General features: G+C 42.2%; 1 protein-coding gene across 3 annotated transcripts in view; it reads left to right on the forward strand.

Moving 5' to 3' along the window:
• Positions 1 to 15,834, forward strand: part of LOC124781499 — a 59,325-nt gene that overhangs the window by 25,515 nt on the left and 17,976 nt on the right. The window lies entirely within an intron of this gene.

Here is a 15,834-nt window from a genome sequence, read left to right on the forward strand (position 1 = left end):
TGTTTTTAGAACGGTTCAATTTTTTTTGTGGATGCCATCCCTCCTTATCGTCCTGTCATCCTCCTGATGGATTCCCACGCATCACTTATTAACCATGCTGTCATAGCAGTGGCTAATGCCAATCAAATTTTCTTGTTGACATTTCCTGCCCACACATCGCATCCGCTGCAGCCACTTGATGTGGGTGTGTATAAATCATTGAATGTTCACTGGGCCAAAAGACTGGACCAATACATGAAAGAGAATCAGACTGAGAAGCCGAACAGAGGCAACTTTCATACAATTTTAAATCCAGCATTTATTCAGAGTTTTTGGACGAAGAGTATACAAAATGCCTTCAGGAAAACTTGAATTTATCCCTTCAACCAAAATGCTATTTCTAGATAGGCTGTTGCTTCTTCACAGATAGCAAATAAGCCTGTTCAACCCACTCAAAACAGACCTGTGGCATAAGATGTGGAAAACGATTTGTTGATACTGCCAACAGCAATGATAAAATGCAATAGGCCTACTGTGAATCAGAAAAGAACTAAAAAAAATTCAGGAGTGAAGTGTGTCAATGAAGAACTGCAACTAAAAGCCTGTACATCGAAATCAGAGATTGCAAAAACTGCACGCAAAAAAAAGACAAGACAGAAGATGATTGGCTTTGTGGTACATGCCATAAATCTTACTCAAGTGAGCTTCGCAAAAAGAATGGAGCTAAATGGATCCAATGCTCATTTTGCTTAACACCGTACCTGGTGCTCTGCCAGCATTCTGGCACAGAGGAGGAAGTTTATATGTGCGACAACTGTTCGAGGATTCGGACATCGTAAGCAACAATGCCTAGCAGTATGTTATAATAATGAAGACTATATTCACCTGCATGATCATTTGTATTGTTAGTTTGTAAAAAAAAGAAGTAATCCCATAACTTTGTTGTGAGATTACCGTAATTATGATTTATCATGAAGTTAGATTACTATTCTCACAAAATTACCTACCTATGCCACAAAATTACATACTTTTTATCGTTTGGAAGATTCCACTATATTTATTCAGCAGCACTATTTAAATAAGAAATACAGTCTAAAACTTTCGTATTACATCCGATCCCTAACGGGAAAGTATTCATAAAAGATTAATTTCATAGACATCAGAAGTAATTATCAAAATAACTAATTTATCACGAATATGTCTCCCTTTACCCTACATGCTGTAAACTGTTATGTTAGATGTTATGCACATGTCGCATGATTGGCTGCTTATTGCCTGGGTGCTATAGCTCGCATCACATAGGACAGCACTTCCACGCATAGAGAGAGAGAGCAATAGGGATGAGAACTGTGCATGTGTGACAGTAGAGCGTGGGCAAAAAAAGTCCACGTTGCTGAACTACGATGCTGCGGTCAACAGCCAGGCTCATTTGCCTATGTTCTATCAGTCGTCATGAGAGAGATATTAATTCACGTCTTGACGACATTGCATACAATGCTTCACAGATTTACTCTGCATGACATTGGGAGGTGAGAACAGCTGTCTCAGCTTTGTGAAGTCGTGAAGTACACATTTTCTCAAAATGACAATTGTCTAACGACAAACTCAGTGAAACTGCTTGCAATAATTATTATTCATTGCAATTTGAACTATATTATAAGTACAAATGTAATAGACAATAAAATTAATTTCAGGCACAAAATGAAATCATTGTAATTTCTGACAACTGCTTCTACTCAATAGAATTTTTAAAAATATGTATGAGATGTGTCTGTGGATGTGTTTGATAGTAGTTAACTGTAATCACTGTGTGTAAAAAAGAATTAGTGATAGGAGAGATTAATATAGAAGACTATCATATAAATAGTCTGTAAGTAGCCTCATTTTTCGCCGTTAATAGGAATTATGAGTGTAAACTAACTCGTTGCACATTACAGTGAGAGACTGCATTTATAATCCATTGAACAAGCAAACAGTTAACCATCATCTGCGAATAACTCTAAGGAATGCTGACCGATAACATCGAAAACCACTGATATCTCGGGAAGTAGCAATTATTGTCATTTTAGGGCCTTATCCAGTTCGTGCATTGAAAGTGATGGGGGTTTACTTGTGGAAATATCAGACATTTGATTAATGTATCCAGCTGCGTTGTTGCATCATTTTAGAGCATACAACATGGAGGGAGAAGCTTAACTTCTCCTTGGGCAGTATGTTGAACATTATAGTCTGCATAATTCAAAGGATGCAAAGTCCTAATCAAACAAGCTATGAAGTTCTCATTATTACCTATGCAATTGATATGTTGACACACACACACACACACATATTTTAAAACACGAGTCTTTAAAACTAAGAAATATTACTACTTTGTTCCAAAGTCTAAAATGTAATACCATCATCACTTCTATGAGGGTTGTACTGAAAATAAGGTTCCCATATTATTTACAAATAGAAAACATTGTTTATTGTTATTAATTTATACATCATTGAAAAGCTTACACTTTTGTGTGTGTATAGAAGGAAACATTCCACGTGGGAAAAATGATATATAAAAACAAAGATGAGGTGACTTACCGAACGAAAGCGCTGGAAGGTCGATAGACACACAAACATACACACAAAATTCAAGCTTTCGCAACAAACTGTTGCCTCATCAGGAAAGAGGGAAGGAGAGGGGAAGACGAAAGGAAGTGGGTTTTAAGGGAGAGGGTAAGGAGTCATTCCAATCCCGGGAGCGGAAAGACTTTCCTTAGGGGGAAAAAAGGACAGGTATACACTCGCACACACGCACATATCCATCCACACATACAGACACAAGCAGACATATTTAAAGACAAAGAGTTTGGGCGGAGATGTCAGTCGAGGCAGAAGTGTAGAGGCAAAGAAGTTGTTGAAAGACAGGTGAGGTATGAGTGGCGGCAACTTGAAATTAGCGGAGATTGAGGCCTGGCGGATGACGAGAAGAGAGGATATACTGAAGGGCAAGTTCCCATCTCCGGAGTTCGGATAGGTTGGTGTTGGTGGGAAGTATCCAGATAACCCGGACGGTGTAACACTGTGCCAAGATGTGCTGGCTGTGCACCAAGGCATGTTTAGCCACAGGGTGATCCTCATTACCAACAAACACTGTCTGCCTGTGTCCATTCATGCGAATGGACAGTTTGTTGCTGGTCATTCCCACATAGAATGCATCACAGTGTAGGCAGGTCAGTTGGTAAATCACGTGGGTGCTTTCACACGTGGCTCTGCCTTTGATCGTGTACACCTTCCGGGTTACAGGACTGGAGTAGGTGGTGGTGGGAGGGTGCATGGGACAGGTTTTGCATCGGGGGCGGTTACAAGGATAGGAGCCAGAGGGTAGGGAAGGTGGTTTGGGGATTTCATAGGGATGAACTAACAGGTTACGAAGGTTAGGTGGATGGCGGAAAGACACTCTTGGCAGAGTGGGGAGGATTTCATGAAGGACGGATCTCATTTCAGGGCAGGATTTGAGGAAGTTGTATCCCTGCTGGAGAGCCACATTCAGAGTCTGGTCCAGTCCCGGAAAGTATCCTGTCACAAGTGGGGCACTTTTGTGGTTCTTCTGTGGGGGATTCTGGGTTTGAGGGGACGAGGAAGTGGCTCTGGTTATTTGCTTCTGTACCAGGTCAGGAGGGTAGTTGCGGGATGCGAAAGCTGTTTTCAGGTTGTTGGTGCAATGATTCAGGGATTCCGGACTGGAGCAGATTCGTTTGCCACGAAGACCTAGGCTGTAGGGAAGGGACCGTTTGATGTGGAATGGGTGGCAGCTGTCATAATGGAGGTACTGTTGCTTGTTGGTGGGTTTGATGTGGACGGACGTGTGAAGTTGGCCATTGGACAGGTGGAGGTCAACGTCAAGGAAAGTGGCATGGGATTTGGAGTAGGACCAGGTGAATCTGATGGAACCAAAGGAGTTGAGGTTGGAGAGGAAATTCTGGAGTTCTTCTTCACTGTGAGTCCAGATCATGAAGATGTCATCAATAAATCTGTACCAAACTTTGGGTTGGCAGACTTGGGTAACCAAGAAGGCTTCCTCTAAGCGACCCATGAATAGTTTGGCGTACGAGGGGGCCATCCTGGTACCCATGGCTGTTCCCTTTAATTGTTGGTATGTCTGGCCTTCGAAAGTGAAGAAGTTGTGGGTCAGGATGAAGCTGGCTAAGGTTATGAGGAAAGAGGTTTTAGGTAGGGTGGCAGGTGATTGGCGTGAAAGGAAATGCTCCATCGCAGCGAGGCCCTGGACGTGCGGAATATTTGTGTATAAGGACGTGGCATCAATGGTTACAAGGATGGTTTCCGGGGGTAACAGATTGGGTAAGGATTCCAGGCGTTCAAGGAAGTGGTTGGTGTCTTTGATGAAGGATGGGAGACTGCATGTAATGGGTTGAAGGTGTTGATCTACGTAGGCAGAGATACGTTCTGTGGGGGCTTGGTAACCAGATACAATGGGGCGGCCGGGATGATTGGGTTTGTGGATTTTAGGAAGAAGGTAGAAGGTAGGGGTGCAGGGTGTCGGTGGGGTCAGGAGGTTGATGGAGTCAGGTGAAAGGTTTTGCAGGGGGCCTAAGGTTCTGAGGATTCCTTGAAGCTCCGCCTGGACATCGGGAATGGGGTTACCTTGGCAAACTTTGTATGTGGTGTTGTCTGAAAGCTGACGCAGTCCCTCAGCCACATACTCCCGACGATCAAGTACCACGGTCGTGGAACCCTTGTCCGCCGGAAGAATGACGATGGATCGGTCAGCCTTCAGATCACGGATAGCCTGGCCTTCAGCAGTGGTGATGTTGGATGTAGGATTAAGGTTTTTTAAGAAGGATTGAGATGCAAGGCTGGAAGTCAGAAATTCCTGGAAGGTTTGGAGAGGGTGATTTTGAGGAAGAGGAGGTGGGTCCCGCTGTGACGGAGGACGGAACTGTTCCAGGCAGGGTTCAATTTGGATGGTGTCTTGAGGAGTCGGATCATTAGGAGTAGGATTAGGATCATTTTTCTTCGTGGCAAAGTGATACTTCCAGCAGAGAGTACGAGTGTAGGACAGTAAATCTTTGACGAGGGCTGTTTGGTTGAATCTGGGAGTGGGGCTGAAGGTGAGGCCTTTGGATAGGACAGAGGTTTCGGATTGGGAGAGAGGTTTGGAGGAAAGGTTAACTACTGAATTAGGGTGTTGTGGTTCCAGATTGTGTTGATCGGAATTTTGAGGTTTTGGAGGGAGTGGAGCTGGAAGTGGGAGATGGAGTAGATGGGAGAGACTGGGTTTGTGTGCAATGAGAGGAGGTTGAGGTTTGCTGGAAAGGTTGTGAAGAGTGAGTGAGTTGCCTTTCCGGAGGTGGGAAACCAGGAGATTGGATAGTTTTTTGAGGTGGAGGGTGGCATGCTGTTCTAATTTACGGTTGGCCTGTAGGAGGATGCTCTGAACAGCCGGTGTGGATGTGGGAGAGGAAAGATTAAGGACTTTTATTAAGGATAGGAGTTGACGGGTGTGTTCATTGGCTGAGTTGATGTGTAGGTGAAGGATTAGGTGGGTGAGGGCAATGGATTGTTCAGTTTGGAACTGGTATAGGGACTGATGGAAGGAAGGGTTGCAGCCAGAGATGGGAACTTTAGCGTAATCTGGCTAGGGCGAAGGCATGTTTGCGGAGGGAATGTAAATAAAACTTAATGGGGTCGTTGTGGGGGTGTTGTGAGGGTGACATGGTATTAGAAGGTGGAAAGTGTAACATGAGGTGAAATGAAAATGAAAATAAAAATATATGGGGAGAGATAAAGGTGAACCGGAAAGTAACTGGAGATCTGGAATGAGAAAAGGCGAAAAGGTGTTGGTTACAGCTGGGCTATGTTGGACTTAGGTTGGTAGACAACGATGTGCATAGAGGTTAGGTGGTTGTGTTGCCGCCAAAACACGTTAAAGGACGGAGAAATTCGGCTCCTATCCTTGTAACCGCCCCCGATGCAAAACCTGTCCCATGCACCCTCCCACCACCACCTACTCCAGTCCTGTAACCCAGAAGGTGTACACGATCAAAGGCAGAGCCACGTGTGAAAGCACCCACGTGATTTACCAACTGACCTGCCTACACTGTGATGCATTCTATGTGGGAATGACCAGCAACAAACTGTCCATTCGCATGAATGGACACAGGCAGACAGTGTTTGTTGGTAATGAGGATCACCCTGTGGCTAAACATGCCTTGGTGCACAGCCAGCACATCTTGGCACAGTGTTACACCGTCCGGGTTATCTGGCTACTTCCCACCAACACCAACCTATCCGAACTCTGGAGATGGGAACTTGCCCTTCAGTATATCCTCTCTTCTCGTCATCCGCCAGGCCTCAATCTCCGCTAATTTCAAGTTGCCGCCACTCATACCTCACCTGTCTTTCAACAACTTCTTTGCCTCTACACTTCTGCCTCGACTGACATCTCTGCCCAAATTCTTTGTCTTTAAATATGTCTGCTTGTGTCTGTATGTGTGGATGGATATGTGCGTGTGTGCGAGTGTATACCTGTCCTTTTTTCCCCCTAAGGTAAGTCTTTCCGCTCCCGGGATTGGAATGACTCCTTACTCTCTCCCTTAAAACCCACTTCCTTTCGTCTTCCCCTCTCCTTCCCTCTTTCCTGATGAGGCAACAGTTTGTTGCGAAAGCTTGAATTTTGTGTGTATGTTTGTGTTTGTTTGTGTGTCTATCGACCTTCCAGCGCTTTCGTTCGGTAAGTCACCTCATCTTTGTTTTTTTATATATATATATATATATAGAGGGAAACATTCCACGTAGGAAAAATATATCTAAAAACAAAGATGATGTGACTTACCAAATGAAAGTGCTGGCAGGTCGACAGACACACAAACTAACACAAACAAACACACAAAATTCAAGCTTTCGAAACAAACTGTTGCCTCATCAGGAAAGAGGGAAGGAGAGGGAAAGACGAAAGGATGTGGGTTTTAAGGGAGAGGGTAAGGAGTCATTCCAATCCCGGGAGCGGAAAGACTTACCTTAGGGGGAAAAAAGGACAGGTATACACTCGTGCGCGCGCACACACACACACATCCATCCGCACATACACAGACACAAGCAGACATTTGTAAAGGCAAAGAGTTTGGGCAGAGATGTCAGTCGAGGCGGAAGTAAAGAGGCAAAGATGTTGGTATGAGCGGCGGCAACTTGAAATTAGCGGAGGTTGAGGCCTGGCGGAAAACGAGAAGAGAGGATATACTGAAGGGCAAGTTCCCATCTCCGGAGTTCTGACAGGTTGGTGTTAGTGGGAAGTATCCAGATAACCCGGACGGTGTAACACTGTGCCAAGATGTGCTGGCCGTGCACCAAGGCATGTTTAGCCACAGGGTGATCCTCATTACCAACAAACGCTGTCTGCCTGTGTCCATTCATGCGAATGGACAGTTTGTACTAAAAATAAGGTTCCCATATTATTTATAAATAGAAAACATTGTTTATTGTTATTAATGTATATATCATTTAAAAGTTTACACTTTATATATATACATGCTTTCAAAGAAAGTGCTCCAGCTTTTGTATTCCTAAGTCAAAAAAGTCTCCTGCCAACCCGTTAAGGAAGCGTGTGACACCTGCTCAAACTTCATTGTCGCTCTTGAAGTGTTCCTTTAGCTCGGGGAATAGGTGTCAATCGCTGGGGGTTCAGTCCGGGCTGTACAGGGAATGGGGCATAACAATCCACCCAAATTTCTTCAAAAGCTCCTGTGTTTGATGAGCGATGTGAGGTCGAGTGTTGTTGTGGAGAAGCACAACTCTCACCTTCATTCGTCCTCTCCAACGATTCTGGAATGCTCGCCGGAGTTTGGTCAATGTTTCACAGTATCTATCTGAGTTCATTGTTGTCCCAAGTTGCCTGAAATCGATGAGGAGTACCCCCTTCTGATCCCAAAACACAGTCGCCCTAACCTTTCCTGTCGACTGCGTTTGTTTGAATTTCTTTGGTGGCTGTGAACCGGAGTGACGTCACTGACGAAATTGTTGCTTTGTTTCAGGGGTGTAATGAAACACCCATGTTTCATCTCCCGTGACAATAGATTCCAACAACTTCTTGTTGCCTCCCCCCTCACATTGTTGAAGAAACTTTCGAACAGATTCAAGGGATTGCTTCTTGTATCCGTCAGTCAGCATCTGGGGAACCCAGTGAGCACACACCGTGCGGAAACCTGACATTTCTGTTAAAGTTCTTTCAGTTGTGCCATGGGAAGCTTCAGGAATGTACTCAACAAGTTCACGGACAGTGACCCTCAGATCTTTGGGCAGCTCAGTATTGATCTTCTGGACAATCGCATCTGAAACCGGTGCTTCCGTGCAACCCTCAGCAAAAGCCGTGCATGATTTGCAGATGTGCTGAACGGACATACACTCTTCACCATAGACCTCAGTCAGTTGCTGATGAAACTCCATGGGCGGCAACTTCGTTGCGTGGAGAAACCGTGTGGAGAAACCTCACACTTGGTGGGAGCGGCGATCAAGACTTCCACCTCTGATGGCTGCGAAGCCAACACTGAGCGATGTAGCGAAAGCACCTAGGGGTGGGCTCGAGAGTGGGGGAACCACTGCGCACGGCACTGTTTTCTGATTTAGCCTAGCACCTTCCCTTGAGGCTGTTGCTCTTTGAGAACCTTACTCATATCTGAGTCAGTTTCTGAACAATCCGATTGTAAATTTACGATGATAGGTTCAAGGCTTGTATACACCATCATGTCCCTGTCACATTATTCTTTCTGAATCTTTTTCAGCATGCCACACAGACTGTGCCCACTCTACAGTTGGGATGTTGTCTATTGGCTCATGCACAAGCCATTCAGTGAACATTGTCTTGAATGTTTTTTTCTTCTCCTACATATTGTTAACCTTTTGCCCTACACTGACAGTGACACGTGTGTAAATACAAAACTGTGCAACCCCATCCACATGCAAGGAAATAGTTTTTACATTCTGTCACGTGACTTGTATAAGTTAACGAGCTTCAGGATGAGATGTTTATATTTTCCCACCTCCGCGTTGCAAATGTTTTGACTTTTGAGTGAAATGCCCAGTCGATGTGCTGTTGTTTTCACATTAATTCTACCAACAGTGAGAGTTGTTTAGTTCTCGGGGTGTTGTAAAATTCCTGGATTCGTCTCGTCGCTGTGCAGCCTATGAAAAGGATTGCGGAAGACTCCCAAATAAATTCCAAAGTACAGTGCAGTTTTAACACCAATATATTTCCAGGACTCTGGTGTCCGAGCCTGATGAACTGTGCCGGTTACATCACATGTAGCCAAAGTTGACATCAAACGACACAGAGTTCACAACAATCAACAAACGAGTGAGCCTACAATACATTTGCTCGCAACCCTAGCCAAAAAAAGAGTGCCCCAAGGTGCCTGCATGACCTCTATTTATACTTTTGTTAACAATTACCTACAATGAAAATTACAATTTTATGTAAAATCACAATTAAAAGTTACACCGAATATGAGCTACACATTGCTAAAAATTTACAATCTCAGTGCTGAACAAGGTGACCTATTTTCATCTTAGTTAAGACTTAATATAACATTTTCTGACTAATTATGTTACAGGTAACAATTACATTTCTAAATTTGTTTATAACAAATCAACTAGTGCCTGAATTTTAGTGCTAACATATATCGGAGATTCAATTAACATGCTTTATTTATATGTTCTATTTAATTTGCTGTAGTAATTTTATAATGATAGGTTTACTGGTACATCCTGACCATGTGCTACATTTCTTTCAATTAGTTACAGTATTAATTTCACATTTATGTTTTGTTTTTCACATAGGAACAATGTTAATCAGCAAAGCATCATTTTCGAATTATATGTATACTGAAGTAGTGGTTATTTTTGTATGTAATTTGGAAACAGGTCACTTTACAATTGGGCAGTTAGGACCGGTGTTTATCTTTAATGCTCTCCGAGGGGTTCTGATGGGTAGCTTCTCATATAAAGATGTGAAACAAATACTAACAAAGAGATAGAGGGGCTGGCCAGTACTTACCTCAGCTCAGTACAGCCGATAGATACACATAAAACAGAAAACTGAGTAACTGAATCTCCTTTCCCTTCTTCCCTTTCTTTCCCCTCTCTCCTCCCCGATGAAGGAACATTTGTTCCGAAAGCTAGGAACTTAAATTTTCGGATCTATCGGCTGTACTGAGCTGAGGTAAGTACTGGCCAGCCCCTCTATCTCTTTGTTAATATATTTATTTCTAAGCCAGGGAAAAACATCCGCTTTTCTGGTGTTGGTACTTGGTGTTTTCTCTGTAACAGTTGAATTATAACTGGCAGTGACTGACTTCGAAGCAATATATGACAAGAATTGCGAATCATGTCACCAAACTGACAGCATTCATTTCTGAAAGGTAGTCACTGCTGTTTTACTGCTGTTTTTCTTACACACCAGTTTACTCTCAGAAACAAAACCAGAACAGCAGCTAGCATGCAGAATAATTATCCGAGAACCTGTTCCTATGATAACTTTAAAACCACCAGTACAGTCACTCATTTTCCAGCAGATCTTCCTGGAATGATCCTGATTGACCCATGTTTCATCAAGGTTGAACTACCTCCTCCTCTTGTGTCGTGAGTCTTGATGCGGGTTGTAGTTTGTGCTGCACCTGTGTCACTTCTTTGAACATATCGTGAATCTTTATATGGGTTGTAGTTCATGCTATACATGTGTTACTTCTTTGAAATGCACTCTCTCTTCTTAACATATCTGGAACCAACGTCTTTTAAAATTCTTTACATTGGCGAAGCACTTACCGTTGAAGCCAATTTTCTCCTCGTAAGTGTGACACATTTTTGCAATGTCAGGCATTCATCATTCACATGGAGCACTTTAAAACATCATTCTTAAAACCATCCTTTTGTGTTACAGGTTTCTTGGGATTTCGATGCTTTCCAGGGGACGGGAAGCCAACTTTTTACTATTCCTTCATCTCTGGCGCTTTCGTTTACAATTCTCTTGCATACACGACATTGTTCTGGAGTCCATTCTTGTGTCTTCTAATGTCAACAGTAGGAGATTGCTTTCAGATTCACTTTTGAAAAAGTTATAAATAGGATAAATAATCCCCCTCACCTGCCTGTGACGCACTTCTCATTTATTGCCATCACCTGGCGTTTTTCTAATCGCACTCAAACATTTAAAAATACAGATTCACAGCTATACTGCTACAAGAGAGGGGGGGAGGGGAACAACAACACTGACAGTTAAGCGAATAATTTGGTTGTTACGAAATATGGCAACAGAGCAGCATGCAGGAGTAAGATTCTTGTTATCTAGCTTTAACTCGCTGCTAGCCGCTCGAAAAGAGAGTGAACATTATTAGCTGCCAGTGGCTTGTGCAGGGGATGCACAGAATGGGCCACCTCCTTACATGACACGGACTTCAGTAGCATCCTACTTCTATGTGGTAACATGTAGATTCGGGTCTTGGTCTGAGTGTCATTTTCTTCTCAGCTAGGCACAATGTGTGAGGTTTGAGTTGCTCACTTGTGACGAATAAAATTCCTGAACTCCATCAGGAAAGGTCACAGATGGGACCAATGGACTGAACGATTACGGTGTCATCCCCAGCCTTCTGGCATCATCAGTTGTGGATATGGAAAGGTGTGGGGTCAGCACACTGTTCTCCTGGCTGTTGTCAGTTACTGTGACCTGAAGCTGCTTCTACTCATTCAAGCAGCCCATCCGTTGACGAGACTGAGTGCACCTGATTCTGATTCTTCAGCTAGTTTCTTAATAAGCTAAAATTATCTACACACTGATGTAACAGCCTACCGTAATTACCTATGTGCAGCTGTTGAATGTTAGCAGTGGAGTTGTTACGTGGAAACTGGTACATCGTTGGGGTTGCAATATTTAAGTAATTACAAGGCAGCGGAGCAGTAAACATTATTACAAGTGACATTACATTAAAACCAATGCAGAAAATTACACTAGGATTTGCCTGCATTGCCCAAAAATCATGTCGATCAATGAAAATATTGCCCAAACATCGATGGCTGTATTCCTTTAAAAAATTAGCTCAAAATTCTTTCATTAGCACCCCAAATAGCAAAACATCACCAAGTCTGGTCACCAGGAAAGTACTTGGTTATGAAAACCAGTTCCGATAGGAACATTTTTTTTGGGGGGGGGGGGGGGGGTTGGAGAGCAGAAGGGGTATTTGACATTTGATCTTGGTTTCTAAAAGATGCAGTTACCATACTGCCAACTAAAGAAATATTTAATTATGCATTTGGGTATGTCCTGCATATTGTTGACAATATAACTTACACTTTTTCAAGAAAAATTTTTCTTGCTTAACACTTCGCTGTCCGCACGTCTCGTACAAATTTATTCACTTGACGCTGGCAGCGCTAATTCGGATTACTTGGCTTGTCGCCGGCCATTTCTTACCTTTCCATTGATGACAAGCTTCAAACACATTGACTTTTGCATGCTTTAATTTTTCCGGAAATCCTTTATTTTGCTGTGTCATCCCACAAACTTAAATTTTCTTTTCAAGTAACTTCTCTGCAAGTTCTACACAGTTATAATAATTATCCATGTAGAGGGGATGCCGCTTACCGTAAGAAGGTGTCAATAGTTCCATCACTGCTTTTGCTAAAGGTTGTCCAGCGCCGAAATATATCTTGAAGGAGGAAATGTGTACCGTACTTGAATCACACAGCATCTGAATGAATATGCCATAATTCGTAATTTTCGACGGATTGTAAACTTAAAATTTAACTGTCCATGCCACGGTATCGTTCCTTCATAAGTTGAGGATTAAATTTTTCTTTAAACTTTTTGGAAAAATAATCAATTAAGAATTGCACTTTGAAAAGCCAGTCGGCAGTATTGGGTTTATTGTTGTTGTCGGAAAAATGTAAAAATGATATTTGTCTGAACCAGTTGCGGGATATCGTTTTGCGAAATATCGGTGTGTCTTATCAACGGATTCATTGACCAGCAATCATCGATCCTTGCTTTATATTATCAATTCGCGTATGGATAGCAAGCCCAAACCATTTTCTAAGTTCGGGTCCCATAACATCGACAAATTTGGCTTTTTTCTTTTATGCAGTTTCCTTGTATTGCAATTTTGACTGTAATACTTGTTGGTTTCGTTGCTAATATATTCAATTAGATCGTTCCCAATATATAATTCTAAGATATCCACGGTGCTCTGTGTATCTTTGGGAAATATGTGTGGACCCGGAGATCCTTCAAATTTGTTATTGGTCCTCAGTAAATCATAGTCTGTCTTCTTTGTCTGATTCATCAGAATCAGTTGGCAACTGTAGCATTCGCCAAGACGCATTTCACTATCTTCCGATGATTCTGCTTCACTTTCACTTTTTTTATATCCAATGTCTTCTTCCCAATCGTCCAAGTTGTCTGGAATGTCAGACAAAACGTTCACGCTTTGATCGTAAATAATTGTATCATATCTTTTGTCCACCATGATGAAAGTGCGCAAGTACTTATAAAAACAAAAAACTTGTTGACGTGTGTAACTTATTGTTACCTAAACAAAACACCAACAGAATGAAAAAGATACTGAAGTGCTGTCACCGGCCACTGTGCAATACTGTGCTCACGACATCGCTGTGGTGTCGCTGGCCATTGACCACTATTTCGTGCATGACACCTCTGTGGTGTCACCAGACGGCAAAGTGATAATTTTGCAGACCAAATACTATTTGTGTGAAGGCCTCCTGATAGCAAATTATGGATATAAAATTTTTTAAAAAAAGTGGTTTCCCAGTAAATGAAACACATGAGCCCTTTCAGAATCCTCTTTGACACGTTGGACGTCAAGGCATTTCCACTGCCCCCCCCCCCCCCCCCCCCCCCCCCCCCCCCGACAAACTACTAGCTATGACCTTGGCACGTTGTTTGAAATGTTCATAAATGTAAAATAGTGCACGTTACATAAGGAAAAATCACAATGTCCCAGTACATGAGCCACAACTGGAATCAGTCAATGTTTACAAATATTGGGGTGTAACACTATAGTTATCAAAAGGAATTGTCACATAGCCTCAGTCATAGGTAAAGCAGGTGGCTGACTGGTTCATTGGTAGAATACTTCAGAAATGAAATCAGTTTACAAAGGACATAGTGGGACTTATCCTAGAACATTGTTTAAGTGTGTGGGACCCATAGCACATAGGACTAATAGGAGATAGTGAGTGGGTACAAAAAAGGGCAGCAAAAATGATTACCTGTTCATTTGATTCATGGTTACAGGTTTGCTTGACTCATAGGGGAGTGTTACAAAGGTGCTGAAAGAACTGACCTAGCAGATGCGTGGAAGATAAAACTGTTAACTAACCCTTGAAGGTAATGATTCAAGGAATGTACACTAACTTCCTACACTTGTGATTGCAAAACATTACACTTACTAGTATGTGTTAGGTCAAGTTAGGTTGGCTATACTGCAATAGGGATTCAATGTTGCAATAGCGATATTGCAACAGCAACCCCTATACACATAGTAGATGATACGGTTTTCTGTCCCACTTTGTAAATGTAAGCTCTTGAACAATATCAGTGAATAAAAGAAATAGTTTTTGAGTTGCTATCAAAGTGACAGCGAACAAACAGCATGAAAATGTAATTATAGGTATAAAAGAGCGTATGCTTTTCATAACAAAGCAAAGAAATACAGAAAACAAACATTTGATGATGGATGATATCTTCAAAACAATACAGAGCATAGTTAACAAAATAAATAATAATGAGATTGTAACTTCTTCTTACTCTGTGTTTTATAACAACAATGATACAGTAAATAACTGATATTAGTAGCTTTCACTCATCAATTTACGGCGACAATGGGGCAGTTCCAACCAGCTCCCTACTGTCACTTGGTGGAATAACCACCAAAACTGTCTTCCTTGTCATCACCAAGACTAATCATTAGTTATTTGTGGTCACTGATGATGCCTCAATTGTCTGTGCAGCTTGAATAAGTTTTTCAAAGTGCCATTTATGGAAGTAAAACCTATGAAACCAAATGTGTGTATGTGTTGACCACATTGTTGGATGTAAATAGTTCTGTACCCACCAATATTTACAGCCAGTTTTTTGCCCTGATCTCTGTCACTGAGGAATTACTAGCTGATACATGACTCGCTATGTCACATGTCCATGTATACTTATGTTCTTTCTCCTGCTCATAAAACTCAATAATTCTCCAAAATAACTCCAGTGTCTGGCAATTCAGTGGCACAGCTCAATGGAAAGGATTGTCACTAGGCGAACGAAGTCTTTTCACTGGCATTTACAAGAATCGGAATTTTCTAAACCACAATGAAACAAAGCACAGTACAGTGCAAGCACATGGTAGAAACAATAAACAACGGATATTATTTATGTTCATACAGACAAAGCCGGCAACATGGGAGCTCAGACACCATGACCGTCAGTGATTACTGCACTGCACGCAACACCTAGCACCTCAAGCTCCATTTTTTTTCATTTGTTAAACTGTTACACCGCCAAATTGAAACATATGCAAAAAGTACAAATTTGAGACATAGGTATACATACTGGTCCCTTAGGGATTGACTGGTCACAGGTGGACAGCTAAGACAAAATTAGACTAAATGGAGCACACACATGAACATTTGAGCAACCATTCTTCCTGTGCTGCATATATCAGTGCAATGGGAAAAGATCCTAATAGGTGATACAGTGGGACATACCCTTGCCATGCACTTCAAAGACTTGCAGAGTACAGATGTAAATGTAGCGAGATTCTTTCTTGAAGTTTATCTGCCACTAGAAGCCAGCACTACAGTGTTGTC

The sequence above is a fragment of the Schistocerca piceifrons genome, chromosome 1 (assembly GCF_021461385.2).
Source record: "Schistocerca piceifrons isolate TAMUIC-IGC-003096 chromosome 1, iqSchPice1.1, whole genome shotgun sequence".
NCBI classification, from domain to species: Eukaryota; Metazoa; Arthropoda; class Insecta; order Orthoptera; family Acrididae; genus Schistocerca; species Schistocerca piceifrons.